The 19,994-nt window shown below is 45.3% G+C and overlaps 1 protein-coding gene across 1 annotated transcript in view; it reads left to right on the top strand.

Moving 5' to 3' along the window:
* The window catches only part of TNFRSF11A (TNF receptor superfamily member 11a), a 191,236-nt gene that overhangs the window by 118,887 nt on the left and 52,355 nt on the right, over window positions 1-19,994 (top strand). The window lies entirely within an intron of this gene.

Genomic DNA, 19,994 nt, shown 5'->3' on the forward strand with positions numbered 1-19,994 from the left:
CGGATCTCCCTGTTTCTCAGAAGATGTCTGTCATCTGGGTGGTGTGTGACCGTTTTTCTAAAATGGTTCATTTGGTGCCATTGCCTAAGTTGCCTTCCTCATCTGAGTTGGTCCCTCTGTTTTTTCAAAATGTGGTTCGCTTGCATGGTATTCCGTAAAACATCGTTTCTGACAGGGGTACCCAGTTCGTGTCTAGATTTTGGCGGGCAGTCTGTGCCAGGTTGGGCATTGATTTGTCCTTTTCGTCTGCATTCCATCCTCAGACCAATGGCCAGACAGAGCGAACTAATCAAACTTTGGAGACTTATTTGAGGTGTTTTGTGTCTGCGGATCAGGATGATTGGGTTGCCTTTCTGCCGTTGGCGGAGTTTGCTCTTAATAATCGGGCTAGTTCTGCCACTTTGGTTTCTCCTTTCTTTTGCAATTCAGGGTTTCATCCGCGTTTTTCATCTGGTCAGGTTGAATCTTCGGATTGTCCTGGAGTGGATGCGGTGGTGGATCGGTTGCATCGGATTTGGGGACAAGTGGTGGATAATTTGGAATTGTCCCAGGAGAGGACTCAGCAGTTTGCTAACCGTCGTCGTCGTGTTGGTCCCCACCTTCGCGTTGGGGACTTGGTGTGGTTGTCTTCCCGTTTTGTCCCTATGAGGGTTTCTTCTCCCAAATTTAAGCCTCGGTTCATCGGTCCTTATAGGATTTTGGAGATTCTTAACCCTGTTTCCTTTCGTTTGGACCTCCCGGCATCTTTCGCTATCCATAATGTGTTCCATCGGTCGTTGTTGCGGAGATATGAGGTACCGGTGGTTCCTTCTACTGAACCTCCTGCTCCTGTGCTGGTGGAGGGTGAATTGGAGTACGTCGTAGAGAAGATCTTGGACTCCCGTATTTCCAGACGGAGACTTCAATATCTGGTTAAATGGAAAGGCTATGGTCAGGAAGATAATTCTTGGGTAACTGCCTCTGATGTTCATGCCTCGGATTTGGTTCGTGCCTTTCATAGGGCTCATCCAGATCGCCCTGGCGGTTCTTGTGAGGGTTCAGTGCCCCCTCCTTAAGGGGAGGGTACTGTTGTGTATCCGCTTTTTGGGCTCCCCTGGTGGTTGCTGGTGGTACTGGTGACTTGTTTGCACTTTGCTGCTTCTGTTCACCTGCTTCCATCAGTGTTTGGGAGTTTCCTATTTAGCCTTGCTCTCCAGTCATTTCCTTGCCGGTCATCATTGTAACCAGAGCCTTCGGTTGCATGTTCCTGCTACTAGTCTGCTGATCAGCTAAGTGGACTTTGTCCTTTTGTTTTGTACCTTTTGTCCAGTTAGCAGTTTTTGTAATTCTCTGTAGCTGGAAGCTCTTGCGGGCTGAAATTGCCACTCCTGTGTCATGAGTTGACACAGGAGTCTTAAAGTAATTTCAGGATGGTTTTTGAAAGGGTTTTCAGTTGACCGTGAAGTCCTCTTTTGTATCCTTCTGCTATCTAGTAAGTGGACCTCTCTTTGCTAAATCTACTTTCATACTGTTTATGTCTTTTCCTCTTAATTCACCGTTATTACATGTGGGGGGCTGCTATCATCTTTTGGGGTATTTCCCTAGAGGTAAGCCAGGTCTGTTTCTTCCTCTACCAGGCGTAGTTAGTCCTCCGGCTGGCGCGTGGCATATAGGAAGCCGTAGGTATGCTCCCTGGCTACTGTTAGTTGTGTGGTAGATTTAGCTCACGGTCAACTCGAGTTTCCATCACCCGAGAGCTCGTTCGTTACTTATATGTTTCTTACGTTCCCTTGCCATTGGGAACCATGACAGCGGGCCCATCATACTGTGTATAAGGAAGCTGCGGGCCCATCATACTGTGTATAAGGGAGCTGCGGGCCCATCATACTGTGTATAAGGGAGCTGCAAGCCCATGATACTGTGTATAAGGGAAGCTGCGGGACCATCATACTGTGTATATGGGAGCTGTGGGTCCATCATACTGTGTATAAGGGAGCTACGAGCCCATCATTCTGTGTATAAGGAAGCTGTGGGCCCATCATACTGTGTATAAAGGAGCTGTGGCCCATCATACTGTGTACAGGGGAACTGTGAGGGACATCATACTGTTTGATGGGAGCTGCAGGCCCATCATACTGTGTATAAGGAAGCTGTGGGCCCATCATACTGTGTACAGGGGAACTGTGGGGGACATCATACTGTTTGATGGGAGCTGCCAGCCCATCATACTGTGTATAGGAAACTGTGAAGGCATATTGTGCATATGGGAGCTGTTGGCTCATTACACTGTATATAGGGGAGCTCTGGGGGGCATTATACTTTCTATAGTGGAGTTCTGTCAGCATTATACTGTGTATAGGGGGAGCATTGGGCTCATACTATCTATAGGGGAGCAGTGGGAACATCATACGGTGATACGGTGTATAGGGGAGTTATAGAATCACCATACTGTTTATAGGGGAGCTGTAGGGGCCTTAGACTGTGTATAGGGAAGCTTTAAGCTCACCATACTGTGTATAATGGAGCAGTACATGGGGGAACTTAGGGGACATTATTAAATGTTAAGTGGGCACTTAAGCATTATTGTTATAGGGGCACTCAGAGTATTGTGACCATCAAAGTTGCATATGGTCACAATATGGTGGTAAAGTCAATGTTCGTTTTTGTATATAGATTTATTTTCAATAACAGTGCGGTCATATTCTGAGGCTCCCCTATATTCACAACTAGAGTGCGCAACCGTAGCTGTAATCAGGGTTAGCTGGTTAGGGGCCCACTCAGATGTTTTGCCCCCCCCCCCTAAGTTGAAACCCTAGCTACGCCTCTGTCTCAAAGTCTATTTTTGCTAACTATGGCTTGCATCCAGTATTTATTCTTAATCTGCCATTTAACACTTCTATTCCTGCTCTTACTAAAAAGGTTGGTGATAAGGTTTTGCTGCCAAAAAAATCTAAAAATACATGTACCATCTTTTAAATTTGGTAAAAAAGTCATAAGACCTTTTTCAGATTTCTGCACAAATTAACCAAGTTGCCTTCCATTAAAACATCCTAACAGCCGGAAAATTGTATTCAATGTATCCTTGCTCAAACCATTTAATGAGAACCCCTTTCCATGAAAAACTCTTCCACGTGCTTCACTGTAAAAGGTACAAGGTGATGAGGAGATTTCAGTATTTGGTGGAATGAAAGGGTTACGGACCAGAAGAGAATTCATGGGAGCCGGAGTGCAATATTCACGACCCTAAGCTTACAAAAGCAATTCATTAGAGGCAGCCACAGAAACCAGCTCCTGAGATGTTCGAAGGCCATCCTAGAAGTAGGAGACTATTGTTAGGACTCCAACCTAGCAATTCCTGTACACAAGGTAGCGGCTATTCAGCTCTCTGGCCAGCTCCTAGCTAGTTTAGTTACCAGCACCTGTTGTGTCTGATCTGCTCCACCCTGTATTTTCCTGATTGGCTAATTCTGTGCTTTCTAGATTGGACTACCTATTAAAAAAAGGCCTTTGTCCCCCTTTCTTGCAAGATTATTGAGCTCCCAGCCTTTTAGTCTAGCTCTCTCACCTGCTGATCACTTGTCAATTCTTGCAGCGTATTTCACCTTTTCATACTAATGAGTGGGGGAAAATATGCAAAAAGAATATTAAAAATATTTTTTTTTCGCAGCGTTCTTTCTGCCATCACATTATGTTATGTAGAAGAATTTTCTCCTTCAAATCCTGAACGTGTGCACATAGCCTTAGTCTCGGTCCTGTTTCCCCCCCCCCCCCCTCATTCATTACAAGTGGTTGATAGCATTATAATGAATTTCATTATAAGTCCTAGATAGCGTTCATTAAAAAGGTTCCTATGCATCTTATCCCCTTTTCTCCCCAATAAATTTTAAACCTCTGATGATATAGTGAATTGTGACATGGGGAGGACACTATCAGGGTCTTAGCACCCTCTCCACCACCCAATTCATTTTACATCCATATATAACATCCTCCTCCCCTTCCCCCCGTTCATAGGTCCATTATAAGTCTCCCTTACTCACATCCTAATCCCACACCCCCTTCTCTTTCTCCCCCCACCCCCATCATTGTCCTCTCCTCCACCCCATCATTGTCCACTCCCATTATTGTCCACTCCCCCACCCCATCATTGTCCACTCCCCCACCTCCATCACTGTCTTCTCCCCCATCTCCATCATTGTCCTCTCCCCCACCCCATCATTGTCCTCTCCCCCACCCCCTATCATAGTCCTCTCCCCCACCCTCACCATTGTCCTCTCTCCAGTGTATTGGTAAACAACAACTCGCCTCTCAGTCCGTTCCTCCGCAGCATCGTTGTCACCAATAACTTTCTGACACAGGTGCGTGCTGCATGCTGACATCATCAAGCTGTTATGCGCCTGTGTGACAGACAATGCGCCGGGCATGAAGCAAAGGATGTATTCCTGCATTTTCTACTGTAGGCAGTGGAGCTGCAGGTATCGCTGTCTGCCCGCCGTACATGATGAGGGCAATCTGTCCCAGGGCCCCACTGAGTTTTTAGCTCTGAGAAACAGGCCAGATTGGCCGCATTATTAGCTGCCCTGAAAGTGTATGGGGCCCCGGTGCCGCTGCGTCAGGGGTATGTCCGCCCTTGGCTTCAGTCCCCCCCCACTCCTCCAGTGCTGCATAGGCAAAGCTGCCTTTCCTAGCAGCATTGGAGAGCACGCTATTCAGGCCAGTTGGAGCATTGGAGGACCAGAGGGGCACTTATGGTGGCCATATCTAGTGATTCAGTTTCAGAGCAGGGCTAGGAAATTAGCCACCTCTGAGGTGGCTGGTAAGCTAGGAAACAACTGTAAACTATAGAGTTAAAAACCACCGTTCCTGAGAACAGAGGTAATTTTGAATAAGTTCTTGGCAAGCAGGTAGCCGGGAGGCAGATGAGGTACTGAAGATAGGATCTTAGGACAACCACTTTAGTTGGGATATAACTAAGGAAGCAGTAATTATGTCCTAATGAGGCGAGAAATGTATCTTTACAGTTTGGCTTCTGTGCTCATGTTATCATTCAGTCTATGCAGTCTATGCCTGCAGTGTTGATTTTTTTATGTGGTCACCACATGCTTACATATAGTTATGCATGATTACCATTTTTTGAAATTTCTTTAGCATTTGATCAAGCAAAGATAGGTGGGATGTTAGGATTGGTGGGTTTTGTGGTTGAAGTTGGCGTGCCCCACCTATGTGTGGAATGTTACAGTATGATTTTTTGTTTCCTTGCTCAAAATGATTTGCTATGGAAAGAAGCAAGTTTTGAAGCTGTTATGGTGTCTACTGTCAGGATACGAATATGATTTGAGGGGCAGAAAGCATGTATATTATTTAGATGTATTTTTTTTCTATAAACATATTTGTTTATAGCCTGTTATGGAGACAACATGTGTTTTTGACTTGTGGCGGTGCTGTGGTTTTATCTATACTTAGAACCCGCCAACTGTGAGCCAACTGAAGGGAAAATATGTACATTTCTGGGAGATAACTGGAATAGAAAGTGAGATTGTTCTTTTACTGACCTTAACATTCTGCTCCCAAAATCCTATCTATCTAATTGTTGATCACAAGTCATTACAGTGACCATACATAAATACTCTCATCACACTGATAACTTTGCACAACAAATATTCTGACTCATGGGTATGTAGAACGCAGTGGTGCCTGGATAGACCTATTCTTTTGGGCGCTTCCGTATTGACCTGTACTCACGTTCATACCGATTTATCAGATAGCTTAACTCAGCCACGTTCTCATGTAAGAAGACTCCAGGAAAAGAGGATTGCTTTAACTGAAATTCTTGTATTATGATGAAAGCAGCAGGTAAAAAGGAATATTCAACAGAGGACATGTAATAGCATGCATACAGATATGGGGATGGTGACAAAATGGAGAATAAGAGCGTGAACAAACATACATCACAGGACTACAGTGAGAGAGTTGGGACAAAATACAGGGAAAAGCAAACTTCTGCCTAGAAAGAAGGATAGAACACAAGCAATGCAAACATTGAATGATTTCCCAAGTCGTGGGACATGACACTCCCCGTCTGAAATCCTTGGATTTCACGATGTCCGAAATTCTTCGAAGCCGTTCGAACATGAAAAAAAACAAGAGGAATGAAAACATGCATGCAATAATAAACATCAAAGATTTTAAAGTTCAACTCGTTGTTGTTGACCCGTAGATCACACCGAAAGATAAGTCCAAATATATTAAACCCATCTTCAGATTGGGGAAGCCGCAAACATGCCAACTCTTCCACCAACCCAGAATCCAATGGGAATGTAACAGTTCAATAAACTGGGGAATGAAGAGGAATGCTCCCCACCGTGAACAACGTCCAGGAGCATGTTCAGTTCATGTGATGTCCTCCTTTCGTAGAAGCAGCACGAGTTCAGTGACCGGGCGGAAGAAGGTTCGGGTAGAGCCCCCTTTTGTCACCTTAACTTCTACCTTACGAGTCTTTCCGTCCTCACTGGGTAAGACCTTGGTAATAAGTCCCATTGGCCAGTCATTACGATGAGCCTCTTTATCCTTTAAGAGAACAAGGTCTCCCTCTTGGAGATTGGGACTGGGCGTCTGCCATTTGTGACGGTTTTGAAGCAAGTGCAAATATTCGGTCTTCCAGCGATGCCAAAACACATTAGCCAGGTGTTGAACTTGTCTCCACTGACGTTTGTAAATGTCCTTGTTATCGAAATTCCCAGGTGGGACTGTAGCGGCTCCAATCTTCTGTGTAAGGAGTGTAGCTGGAGTAAGTATCGTTGGAGCATCGGGGTCGGATGATACTGGAACCAAAGGTCTAGCATTTATTATGGCTGACACTTCTGCGAGGAAGGTGACCAGAACTTCATGAGTAAGGGGAAGTTTATGGTCCAGCAACATGGAGTCGAGGATCCTTCGTGCAACACCAATCATGCGTTCCCAAGATCCACCCATGTGTGAAGAGTGTGGAGGGTTGAATACCCAAGTGCATCCATTGTCGGACAAGAAGTTGGCAAACTGCAGTTCCTTGCAGGCTCCTACAAAGTTTGTGCCGCAGTCGGACCGGAGTTGCTTGGCAGGTCCCCGGATGGAAAAGAATCTTCTTAGGGCATTGATGAAGCTGGAGGTATCCATGGATTCAATAACCTCGATGTGAACTGCACGGATACTGAGACAGGTAAATAGGACAGCCCATCGCTTACTGTTCGCGGCTCCTCCACGGGTTTTCCTGGTAACAACCGACCATGGCCCGAAGACGTCTACACCAACATATGAAAACGGTTGGTCCATGCTCAGTCGATCTGCTGGGAGGTTCGCCATTTGTTGTTGTTGGTGTTTTCCTCGTAACCTTCGACACTTGACACATCTATGGAGAACTGAAGAGACGCACCTCTTCATTCCCATGATCCACAAGCCAGCAGACCTGATGGCACCTTCAGTAAGATGTCTGCCTTGGTGCTGTACTCGTTCGTGATAGTGCCGAATCAACAGAGTAGTGACGTGATGTCGACCTGGAATGATGATAGGGTTCTGCTCCTTATCGTATAAGTCTGATTTACTTAAACGTCCTCCCACTCTTAGAAACTTGAGATGATCAACTACTGGATTCAAGTCGAGTAGAGTGCTGTTTTTGGACACGCTGACTCCCTTGGTAATATTGCCAATCTCATGTGAATATTCTTCTCCCTCCCTCAGTGGTGGCGCAGGTTCAGCATGATTTCTGTCAAAGATGTTCTGCATAAAGTCAATGAAATGCTTCTCCATCTCTGGTTTCCTCTTTAGGGTACGCTTTAAGGATGAGAACCTTGCAGTTGCTTGCTGCAGGTTGTTCGGCAACCTCACTCTTGGGAAACGAAAGGGTAAAGGAGCTACCCAACTGTTGGAGTCGTCTTGAACAAATTCTTTATCCATAACCTTTATGAATTCTTTATCTTCCCTTGTGGGTGCCAACTTGTTGTCATTACTTGTAGAAACGAACATTGATGACCCGAGGTTTTCATCCCAGGGCTGGTGCGTGTTCATGTTGTTGAAGGATTCCTGTTGCCAGTTGGTGTTGCTCACTTTCTCTTTCACGCAGTAGTGATGTGGGCATGGTTGGAAATGAGTGCTGCGACCATTTGACAAGATATGTGTCTTGCAAGAGGAGATGTTGTTAGGTCTCTTCATCTTGTGTATGCAAACATTGCCTATGATTACCCAGCCTAGATCTAAGCGTTGGGCAAATGGTGCATCGTGTGGTCCGTTAATTTGCTGACGTACCTTGTGCAGCCGGAGAATGTCTCTGCCCAGCAGAATCAGGATATCTGCATTGTTGTTGAGGGCTGGTATCTTGTTTGCTATCCTCTTGAGATGTTGGTGATGAAGAGCAGCCTCTGGCGTTGGGATCTCTTCTCGATTGGACGGAATCTGGTTGCACTCGACCAGTGTAGGTAACGGTATCTCGACGGTGTTCTCGAGAGATGTCGCTGTAAGACCACTGGCCCTTCTCCCAGAAACCTCTGTAACACCACTGCAGGTGCCTAAGGTGTAAGGGTAGGCATTTCCCTTTAAGTTAAACATATCAAAGAGTTCTGACCTTGCAAGTGATCGGTTGCTCTGATCATCCAGAAGGACGTACACCTTCACGGCTTTCTCTGGGTGACCGTTGGGATATACGTTCACCAGGCAAATCTTCGCACAGGACTTGTCCCAGAGGTCTTCTCCGCAGACTTCTGTGCATGAAGAAGATATTGTGGTATGGCTTGCAGTTTGAGCTGCGTCCTCCCCGCCATGGCTCGTGGTGGGGGAAGGAGTAAGTGTAGAGTCAGGACGGAATGGGTGGAGTGCTTGTACGTGGTCCTCACTGTCACACTCCATGCACTTAATTGTAGTTTTACAGTCTTTAGCAAGGTGTTCAGTAGAAGCACAACATCTGTAGCATACCCCGAACTTCTTTAGAAGCTCCTTGCGGTCTTGGAGCGGTTTCTTCCTGAAGCCGATGCACTTTTTTAAGGGATGTGGCTTCTTGTGGATGGGACACTCACGATTTGGGTTCTCTATCTTTTCACCCTTGTCACTCTTGTCTGGGGGTGATGTTGGTAAGGGAAGAATATCCGTCTTCTTCACTGACACTGGACCCCTGCGGTTTCTTTTTTTTTTTTTTTTTTTAACCATTGAGCTTTTTATTAAGCAAAAATATTATACAATAACAATATTATTGGCAATAAGGAAAGGGGAAAACAAGGGACAAGAAACACCATTATAATGTTACAAAGGGTCAGAATACACAATATTTCCGGAAGTACAACAGAATATACAATGCAGAAGGAAACAACATAATACCTTTCAATTTAACTAGTAGGGGTAGGAAGAAGTGAGGCCGGAATTGATATTAAAGAGGATGAGATCCAAGGGTCCCACCAATTAAGAATTTTGTTCTTCCTAGAGAGACTATCCACTACGGTCAATTCGTAGCTAAGATGAAGATTAACCCTTGCAATTAATTCGTCTTTGCTGGGAACTGTAGAGGATTTCCAATATTTTGCAATGCAAAGCCTAGCAGCGACAAGGATATTAGAAATAATGGGCTGGAGGGAATGGGGGAAGTCCAAAAGTGAAATACCCAGGATGGCCAGAGGACCCGATAAGGTAAGAGGGAGCTGAGTAATCTCAATTAATATGGATTCAACTTGACACCAAAATGGTCTAAGACAGGGGCAAACCCACCACACATGTGCTAATGAGCCAATGAGACTGCAACCCTTCCAACATAGAGGAGAAGAAGAGAGATGGAGTCTGGCTAATTTAGCAGGAGTAAAATACCATTGGAGGTGGATTTTTTTAATTTGTTCCAAGTGACCAATACAAGAAGAAAATTTGGAAGGGTGTGTCATGGCGAAGTCCCAGTCAGTCAGGGGAGCAACGAAAGAAAGGGCAGCCTCCCACGAAGACATGAAAGGGAGTTTGCCTATTAAATCATGTGAGAGGAGGGCCTTATAAATAATTGAGATGCCATGATCAACCAGGGTATTTGGTCTAAAGAATCGCTGAAATGGAGTCTCCTCATCCAAGAGGAAGGTGGGAATTCCAGAATGGAAACAGCGTTTCATGAGGCTGCGAATTTGAAAATATTGGAAAAAACATTTTCCAGGAAGAGAGAAACGCGTAGCCAAATCCGAGAATGGGATCAGGCCACCGTCGTTAAATAGGTCGCGCACCCATAGAATCCCACATTTCCTCCAGGAAGAGAGAGATAAACCATCGACCGCAGATTCCAAGGCTTGGAGAGACACATAGTGGGATAGGAAGGAGAGAAGACTAGGGCATAATTCTGACCAAATTTTGATGGCAGAGCGGATTGTAATAAGAGAGGGACTAGGAGGGTTAAATCGTAATAGACACAACTCCAGCAACACCTTGAGAGATTGTCCAGGAGCAAAGTGAGACTCAATATTAAACCACATAAGCGATGAACCACCCTCCCACCAGATTTTCAACGGTTCTAAAAGAGCGGCCTTATAGTACGCTTGGACTCTAGGAGCCCCAAGCCCTCCCCTGGAGTATGGTAGTGACATTAACGATCGTTTAATTCGATGTGGTTTACCATTCCAAATAAAACGATCAATCAAAGATTGGAATGCTGATATATATTTCGACGGGACGGTAAGAGGGAGACATCTGAAAAGGTAAATGAGCTTAGGGAGGATTATCATTTTACTGGTTTGAATTCTGGCCATCCAGGACAAGCAGGAGCTAGAGAATTGGTCTAACTCTCTTTTAATTGCCGAAAGAGTTGCGTCACAATTAATGCGAACAATGTTTTGGATGTGCGATATTTGAATACCCAGGTATGTAAAACCCAGAGGGGACCAGAGGAAAGGGAACTTAGACTGAATTTGACGCTGGAGAGAAGATGAAAGGAATAGAGGGAAAATTGAGGATTTAGATAAATTTAGTTTGTAATATGAAGCTTCAGCGAATTGCGCTAGAATGTCGGAAATTGCATTAAGGGAGTCTACAGGGGCAGAGCAAGTCAAGACTACATCATCGGCGTATAAGCCAATTTTGTGCTCACAATCTCCCACCCTTATCCCCCTAATCTTAGGGCATTGTCTGATAGAGGCAGCAAGAGGCTCCATAATAAGTGCAAAGATGATGGGGGAGAGAGGGCAGCCCTGGCGGGTACCATTGGAGATGGAGAAAACACTGGATCTGAAGCCGCATGAACGGACAGATGCACAGGGGTTGGAATAAAGGGCCATAATAGCTCTGATAACTTGACCAGATAGACCAAATCTTTGAAGAGTGAGATCAATATACCCCCAGTGCACTCTGTCAAACGCTTTCTCTGCGTCAAGGGACAGAAATACACTGGGGAGGCTCCCCCTCTCCACCACATCCAGCAGGTCAATTAAACGTCTCGTGCCGTCTCTTGTCTGTCTACCAGGAACGAACCCCACCTGGTCCGGATGAATAAGAGAAGGGAGTATTGTCATTAGCCTATTAGCCCACAGCTTAGCATAAATTTTGACATCGCAGTTTAAAAGAGCAATGGGGCGAAAGTTTCCTGGGGAGGTCATAGGCTTCCCAGGTTTGGGAAGAGTTGCTATAGAGGCCTCCAAGCCTTCTTTTTTAATAGTGCCAGTTGAGAGCCAATGATTAAAGAGACGCAAAAGGTAGGGAGACAGGGTAGAGGAGAAATGAGAATAATAAGAGAAGGAAAACCCATCCGGACCAGGGGCCGAACGTTTTTTAGCCTCTTTAATAATTTGGGATATTTCAGAAGATTCAATCGGTGAATTCAGGAAGGATAATTGGTCTGAAGTAACTGTAGGTAATTTAGCTTTATCTAGGAAGGAGGTTATGGAGAGTTGAGACGGCTGAGGAGTATTAGCATCTGAGTTGAGGTTGTATAGAGAGGAGTAATACGACGCAAACTCTTCTGCTATGTGAATTGGATTATAAATGCGAGAACCGTCAGGTTTCGAAAGGTAGAGGATTTTGGACTGAACCTCTTTTTTTTTGACACGCTTGGCCAACAGGGCACCTGCTCGGTCCCCCATTGAGTAATATTTGGCATTAGATTTCCTAAGAGCATTTTCTGTTTTACGGAGAAGCAATTGACGGAGGTGAAGCCGGGCTTCTGTGAGCGTGGAGAGTAATTGCGAAGAAGGTAATAGTTTATGTTGAGCCTCTAGTTGGGATATCGCACTCAAAGCAGAGTGGAGATCCATGTTATATTTCCGTTTGGCCAAGGCAGCCATTTTAATAAAATGACCACGGATCACCGCTTTATGAGCAAACCAAAGCGAATCAGCACCTATTTCCTCAATATCATTCAAGGAAAAAAATTCTTTAAGGGAAGCCTCTATCAATTGGGAATTTGATTGGTCTTTTAGGAGAAATTCATTAAGCCGCCAAAGTGAGGGGGGTCTAATTGCAAGAGGGTCGCTCAGAGAGACCGAGACAGGGGCATGGTCAGACCAAGTAATATTGCCTATCTCTGCAGAGGTACAATGGGGGAGGGTCATATCGTCTACCAAAATATAGTCAATTCTGCTATAAGAACCTCGCCTGGATGACCAGAAAGTATAATCCCGCTCATTACAATGGAAATATCTCCAGACATCATGTAGGTTAAATGTATTAATAAGTTGGGCCGCTTCACCTCTAGATACAGAAGAGGCAGAGCAATCCAAAGCCTTTGATACCGGGATGTTAAAATCGCCCGCAATCAATTTACAACCATGTTGGGTGTCACTCAACGTTTGGAAGAAGGAATTTAAGAACTTGATTTGGCCGAAGTTTGGAGCATAAACGGAAGCGATAGTATAGGGAATATTATTAATTAGGCATCATACTATGAGGAATCTGCCTAAAGGATCCGCTACAGACTTAACCAACTGGAAAGAAATTGCTTTGTTAATAAAAATGGCGACTCCAGCTTTTTTACATTGGGCATTGGCAAAAAATTGGTGAGGGTAAAGACCAGAATGCAGTCTAAAGTTATCACGCTCTAACAAATGAGTCTCTTGAATGCAAATAATATCATGATGCGCCTTAGCGAGTTGGCGCCAAACCAGGGACCTCTTCCTAGGTGAGTTGAGGCCGTTAACATTGATAGAAAACAGAGAGATACTCATTAGTAATAATAAAAAAAAAGAGCAGATATAAGCCTTCCAGAAAAAATATGCGATATCATATGACAACAATGTGGACCAAAATGAGATAACAGCAAGTGAAATGGTGCGGGGGGGAGGAAAAGGAGGGAAAGAAGAAGGAGGGACAAACAGACAAACCACAAAAAAAACCATAACTTGAGAGTCCATTCAGGTATTACCCGAATCCAAAGGTGAGACAGAAAACCAATTCACCTGTGGGGCAATGCGCTGAGTAAGGTCCTGCAAGTGACCAAGCTCAGCTAAAAAAAAAAAAAAAAAAAAACAATAAAAAGGAGGAATAATAATCTAAAAAAAGAAAAAGAAGTAAAAGGAAAAAAAAGTTCAAGCCAGGAACCAGTGTAGTTGAAACTCAGGCAACCTTCCAGTCTGGAGAAATCCGGCGCCTTCCAGCTTTAGATCCACCGGGGCCAGGAGAAGCAGATGAAGGGGACTGAAGACCGGGAGGAGACAACCCCCATTGAGACAGAGTCTTGGCTGCTTGTGAGGGAGAGAGGCAGGTTGTAACCGAACCGTCTTTACGAATGCATAGTTTAGTGGGGAAGCCCCAACGATAGAGGATTCCTTTTTCCCTTAATATAGAGGTATATGGCGCAAAAGCTCTGCGCTGGGCCAGGGTGCCAGCCGATAAATCAGGGAAGACAGATATTCTAGCAAAGCGTTCAGGTAGAGTTGGTTTGCTTCTTAGTGTTTGCAGAAACTCCTCCTTCATTATGAAAAAGTGAATACGTGCCAGCACATCCCTGGGAACAGATGGAACCAAACCTGAGGGTTTGGGGATTCGGTGAATACGATCAATAATAACTCCCTCTTTAGTTGCGTTAGGAAGAACAGCTAGTATGAAGTCCTGTAGGAAGGATCTCAAATCTTCAGAGCTTACTGTTTCTTCAATGCCCCTGAGCTTAACGTTATTTCTTCTAGACCTGTCCTCCAGGTCCAGGGTTTTGGATAAAGTTTTGTTAGCAAGAGAGCTCAGGTTCTCATGTGCATCCCATAAATCATTGTGTGAAGCCACAAGTTCAGCCATTTTATGTTCCAGGTGGTCTGTACGACTCCCCAATTCCTCCACTTCCCCCTTAAGACCTGCCATCATTGCGCGCATATCTTCTTGGAGGGAGATACGGAGGTCTCCTAACATAGCCTTCATAGTGGACGCTGTAATCGGGGCGTCGGTAAGATCTGTAGCAGCTGCGCTCGAGGTGGAGGATTGAGAGCCTCGGCGCGCTGAGCGGGAAGACCTGGGAGAAAGCGGCGCCATCTTGGACTTCTGGCGCGGCTGAGGTGAGGCCGCAAAGAAATCTCCGATGCGCCTGGTGGGGTCCCCGGAGCCGGCTTTCGCTTTCCCCATGAACTCACCGGTAGGAGAGGAACCAAATCGGGGGGGCACAGGACTGGAGGGGTCCGGAGTAAGTCGCGGTGAGCCGGTTTACTGTTCCTGGCAGCGGAGCTTCTCTGTTAAGCGACCTGCTTCATTAGCGGTCAGGCCACGCCCCCGACCCCTGCGGTTTCTATCATTTGAGCGTGCGCTCACGTATTTAGAAGGAGGTGAAGCTGGGCCACTGGATTCTTCGTAGGAAAAGCTTGGGTCGTTCTTACGCTCTGCCACATCTTTTAAAAACTCACAGAAGTAGGAGAACGGAGGAAATGACACTTGATGGTCTTTCTTGTATTTTGACCCTAGTGTAGTCCACCTTTCTTGTACGTTGTATGGTAGCTTGGAGATAATGGGATTTACTCCACGAGCAGTGTCCAGATAGCTGAGGCCAGGTAGGTGGGTGTCTGCCTTGGCCAGCTGGAGCTCTAACAGCAAGTCACTGAGCTCTAGGAACTTTGAACTGTCCTTGCTTGATATCTTTGGAAAACTCTGTAGACGCTTGAACAGTGCATCCTCTATGGCTTCTGGACTGCCAAAGTTTTTCTCTAGTCTTTCCCATGCAGCCATGAGACCAGCCATTGGATTACTGATATGTACAGACCTGAGTCTCTTGACACGCTCTGTGGATTGTGGTCCTAGCCATCTGATTAGCAGGTCCAGCTCTTCGGCAGCAGTGATGCCGAGGTCACTAGTTACGGTTCTAAAGGCATTTTTCCAACCTCTGTAATTTTCAGGTTGGTCGTCAAACCTTGTGAGACCGGTTTTAGTAAGTTCGTGGCGAATCATGTACCTTGCGAAGTCGGACATGTCTGTTCTTTCTGACTTAGGATGCACGAATGTGGGCTGAGCGGTGTTGTACATAGGAGTGGAGACATCTTGGCCTTGAAACGTGGGTAAGTATGGAGTGGCATATGCATTTAGTCCAGCAACCGGTTTGGTGGGTATAGTCTCTGCTACATGCGGAGCTGGCACTATGCGGTTGTCGAGAGTATAATGACCTGCCGGTATATTGGGTTGCGTGTAGATAATAGCCTGTGGAGTTTGATGAGATGCAGGGTCTTGGCGCATACCGGAATACGAAGGAAGTTCAAGTTTGGGAGCATTGTACTGACCTTGAGTGTAGGGTTCTGTAAGTGGATCGGCATCCTGGTGTCCTGGAGAAGCATGAACGCCATCAGGAGTGTTAGTGATGATCTGCGGTTCGCCATTTTGGCTTAGCACGTAGTCTCTTGTGCGTTCAATAGGGTCCTCTGCCTCCACTTCACACAAACTGATGTTGTCTCTTTGACTCCCACTGATAGCTCGCTCCAGGATCCTTAACTCCGCCATGGCTGTTGCGTGCTCACATTCCTTCTCCAGAGCTTCCTTGCGTGCTGCTTGGCAACTTCAGACTATCGTGGAGTTGGCGTTCGAAAGGGGGATTATTACCAAAAAGGTTTTGGGGGGACTTCTTCCAGTGAGCCCAGTAGTACCCACCTTCTATCTCCTCCCCAAGGTCCACAAAGATCCTGTCTCTCCACCAGGGCGTCCGATTGTCTCTGGCATAGGGGGTCTTTGCGATATGACATGCAAATTCATTGAACACTATCTTCGTCCACAGGTTGAGACGTTGCCCTCCTATGTCAGGGATACTACGGACGTCCTAACACGGGTCGATGGCCTTGTCGTGGAGGGAGATATGCTGTTGGTTACAGCGGACGTAGAATCTTTATATACTAGTATTCGACATGTGGATGGCATGAGGGCGACCAGGTTTTTCCTTGAGGCAAGCAATTTGGAGCCGGACTTGCGTGAGCTGATATTGGAACTGTTGGATTTCATTTTAACCCACAACTTTTTTGTTTTTAAAGATCGTTTTTTCCTTCAGAGACAGGGCACTGCGATGGGGGCGGCCTGTGCGCCTTCTTATGCTAATTTGTTTTTGGGTTTTTGGGAGAGAGATGTTTTGTGTGGCGGGGCACAGGCCTCCCCCCAAATCCTTGGTTGGTATCGTTATATCGACGATGTCCTGTTTATCTGGCATGGCCCTGTCTCTGAGTTGCAAGATTTTATGGTGGGCTTGAACCACAATGATTCCAATATCAGACTCACATATTTGTATCATCAAAATGAAATTTCCTTTCTTGACATTACGTTAAGAGTGCAAGAAAACGGCCTCATTTATACAGATATGTACAGAAAGGAAACCGCGGTCAATGCCCTCCTGCACTCCACATCGTCGCATCCACCCTCCACGATAAGAGCCATCCCCATTGGGCAGTTCCTTCGTGCCCGGAGGATTTGCACCTCAGATCTATCATTTGAGAGGCAGGCGGTGGACCTTGGGGAGCGATTTAGACAAAGAGGGTATAGTGGTCGCTCCATTAGGAAGGGCTATGTAAGAGCCAAAAAAACTAAAAGAGATGCATTATTGGCTGGTGGAAAAAATGGGAACAAAAAGAGAAAAGAATGGGACGGTCAACCCAGATTTGTATCCACATACAATCACAAATGGGATATTATGAGATCTATCATGAACAAACATTGGCCGGTTTTATTAACTGACCCAGCATTACGGAAATGCCTATCAGAGCAGCCTCTAATGACAGCACGGAGAAGTACCAATATACGGGACATTTTGGTGCACAGTCACTATGTGGCCAAGACTCCTAGTATTTTTGGAGTTGGACAACAAAAAAATGGATTTTTCCCGTGCGGGAGCTGCATGGCATGTAGGAATTTGGTTAGATCCACATCTTTCACTTCGTCAGACGGAAAAACCTTTGAAATAAGGAAACATATTACTTGCAGTACGTCCGGTGTGGTATACTACGCGGTATGTACATGCAAGCTAATATATGTTGGATTAACGTCCCGTGAATTACGGGTGCGTGTACGAGAACACGTACGGGATATCATGGGTGCTCGGGGGGTGGAAGATGTGGAAAATTTAAAACCAATACCTAGGCATTTCCGTTTACATCATGACTGTAACCCTAAACATCTAAAAATCTGGGGGATTGATAGGATACATACAGGTATCAGAGGAGGAGATCTGAAACGCCGTCTTGCACAATGTGAGTGTAGATGGATTACGTTGTTGAACACCATTGCTCCATTAGAGCTCAATGAGAGTCTGAGCTTTAGTTCCTTTTTATAATAATTTTATGTCTCCTGCATTTTGTATATGTTCTTCTTTTTTTAATTGTGTGTTGTGTATTGTGTTATTTACTCTTTGTCTTTTATCTTTGTCATGTAGCTATGATCTTGCCTCCCATCACATTTATGCAAATAATTTGCCGTGTCCGGAGTGAATATGTTGGATCCAGATATGATGCCGATTTCAGTTAGGGGCCGTCTTATTAGGCCTTGGACATTATGGGCTGTGCGATCGATGGAGAACTGAAATCCCTATGTTTGGCAATATATATATAAATCGCACTTTTTTATTAACGAATATGGTGTATAATAATGATTTAGTTGGATTTTTGTCACATTTATATAATAGAATGGGATATATATTTACTATATATGCTTTTATATATGTTTTTTCATTTGCTTATTTCACTTTGTATTATTGTGGTTGTTTTCCCTGCTTTCACTTTTCTTTTTCCTTTTCTTTTCTTTTTTATTTATACATTCACGTATATTTAGATTATCACATGCCAATCGATTGGGGGATTGCATACTATGTATTATTAGTATGCATACAACATATAGTCGCACAGCAGTAAACCATGATGAATAAGATACCTTTGCGATACGGTTGCTGGATGCATCGGGCATCTTGTTCCCTAGTGCGCATGTCTGTTGTGGTCCGTACCTCGGGGCATCGTGGGCGGCGCCTCCTAATGACGTCTGCGGCTCAGTGGCGTCACATGTACGCGGCTGTGGGCCGCGGCGCCATGCTGGGCGCCTAACATGATGCAGTTCCCGGCGTGATCAACATGCGACATGCGCCGCAATTAGGGACATATGGATCCGGTGTCCGGACACGATAAAAACCAGCATAATTCAATACACTGCACCGCCCCCTGACGAAGCCGACGCGAAACGCGCGTTGGGGCTCCGGTGGTGTCCCCTGTGTCTCCGCTACAATGGGTAAGAGGGATTTAGCCAGGCTCAACATGGTACCATTTTGAAATAGACTTTATAAGGGGATCCCTGTAAAACTAATATAGTGGCCAGTCTGGGTCTCCTCCCTCTTCCGATACAATGCACTACTAGCACTTTACTAATTAAAATTAGCAGAGAAAATTTGGGGATACTATCGCAGTGATTTTTTCAGTGTTCTTTCCTAGCTCTCCTCACTGTCCAGTTTATATATTGTATTCAATGTGATTTTACTGTACATCAGATGTTTTTTTGACTAATAAAAAGTAATTTATATATTTTCTCAAGTGGACTTGTACTCCGTTTCTCTTTGAGTTTATATGATAGAAGCTGCCATAGCATGATCGCCTCTGCTACATAGAGGTGATGCTCAGCTCACCTCACCTCTATGCAGCAGATTTACATGCTTGCTATGAGCGCCGACCACAGGGTGGCACTCATAGCAATCTGCCATCAACAACAATATGAAAATATTGTTTAAAAACAGTCAGTGAAATATTTTACCTCAATCTCCTGCTGTAATGTCAGAATTGTCTTTTGATTCCTCCCCTGCACAGGAGATGTGGTATGCTCCGCACACGGTCAGCCGGATGATTGACTGCGCCTGCATGCAATTCGCATAATAAGTGCTTGCATATGTGTAGATCAGCTATTTATGTTATTTCAGTGGAAAATTCAGAATATACTGTTTCAGAAAAAGTTCATATGAGTTTTTAGAATTGTAACATATTATAATGTTTCGTATAATTTCTCAAAAACCTTACGTGATAGGAAAAATCTGAAGTCATTTCTGAAATCAGCATGAAAAAATCTATCAGGAACATTCAAAATTGTCCAAGGGACAAAACCTTTGTAACACAGTGTAACTTTTCAGTCTAAGGCTATGTTCACTTAGGCTACTTTCACACTAGCGTCAGGCTCGGCCCGTCGCTGTGCGTCGGGCCGACGTTCCCGACGCTAGCGTTGTCTCCGCCGCACAACGGGGGCAGCGGATGCATTTTTCCAGCGCATCCGCTGCCCCATTGTGAGGTGCGGGGAGGTGGGGGCGGAGTTCTGGCGGAGTTCCGGCCGCGCATGCGCGGTCGGAAAAAGCGGACCGTCGTGAGCAAAAAACGTTACATGTAGCGTTTTTTTGCTCCCGACGGTCCGCCACTGCACGACGCATCCGTTGCACGACGGGTGCGACGTGTGGCAATCCGTCACAATGCGTCGCTTCATGTTAATCAATGGTGAAAAAACGCATCCTGCAAACACTTTTGCAGGATGCGTTTTTTCGGCAAAACGACGCATTGTGACGGATTGCAGTTAACGCTAGTGTGAAAGTAGCCTTAGTGTTTTACCATCATGTCTGGCTCCTTCAGGGCTCATGTCTGAAG

This window comes from Ranitomeya variabilis, chromosome 6 (assembly GCF_051348905.1).
Source record: "Ranitomeya variabilis isolate aRanVar5 chromosome 6, aRanVar5.hap1, whole genome shotgun sequence".
NCBI classification, from domain to species: domain Eukaryota; kingdom Metazoa; phylum Chordata; class Amphibia; order Anura; family Dendrobatidae; genus Ranitomeya; species Ranitomeya variabilis.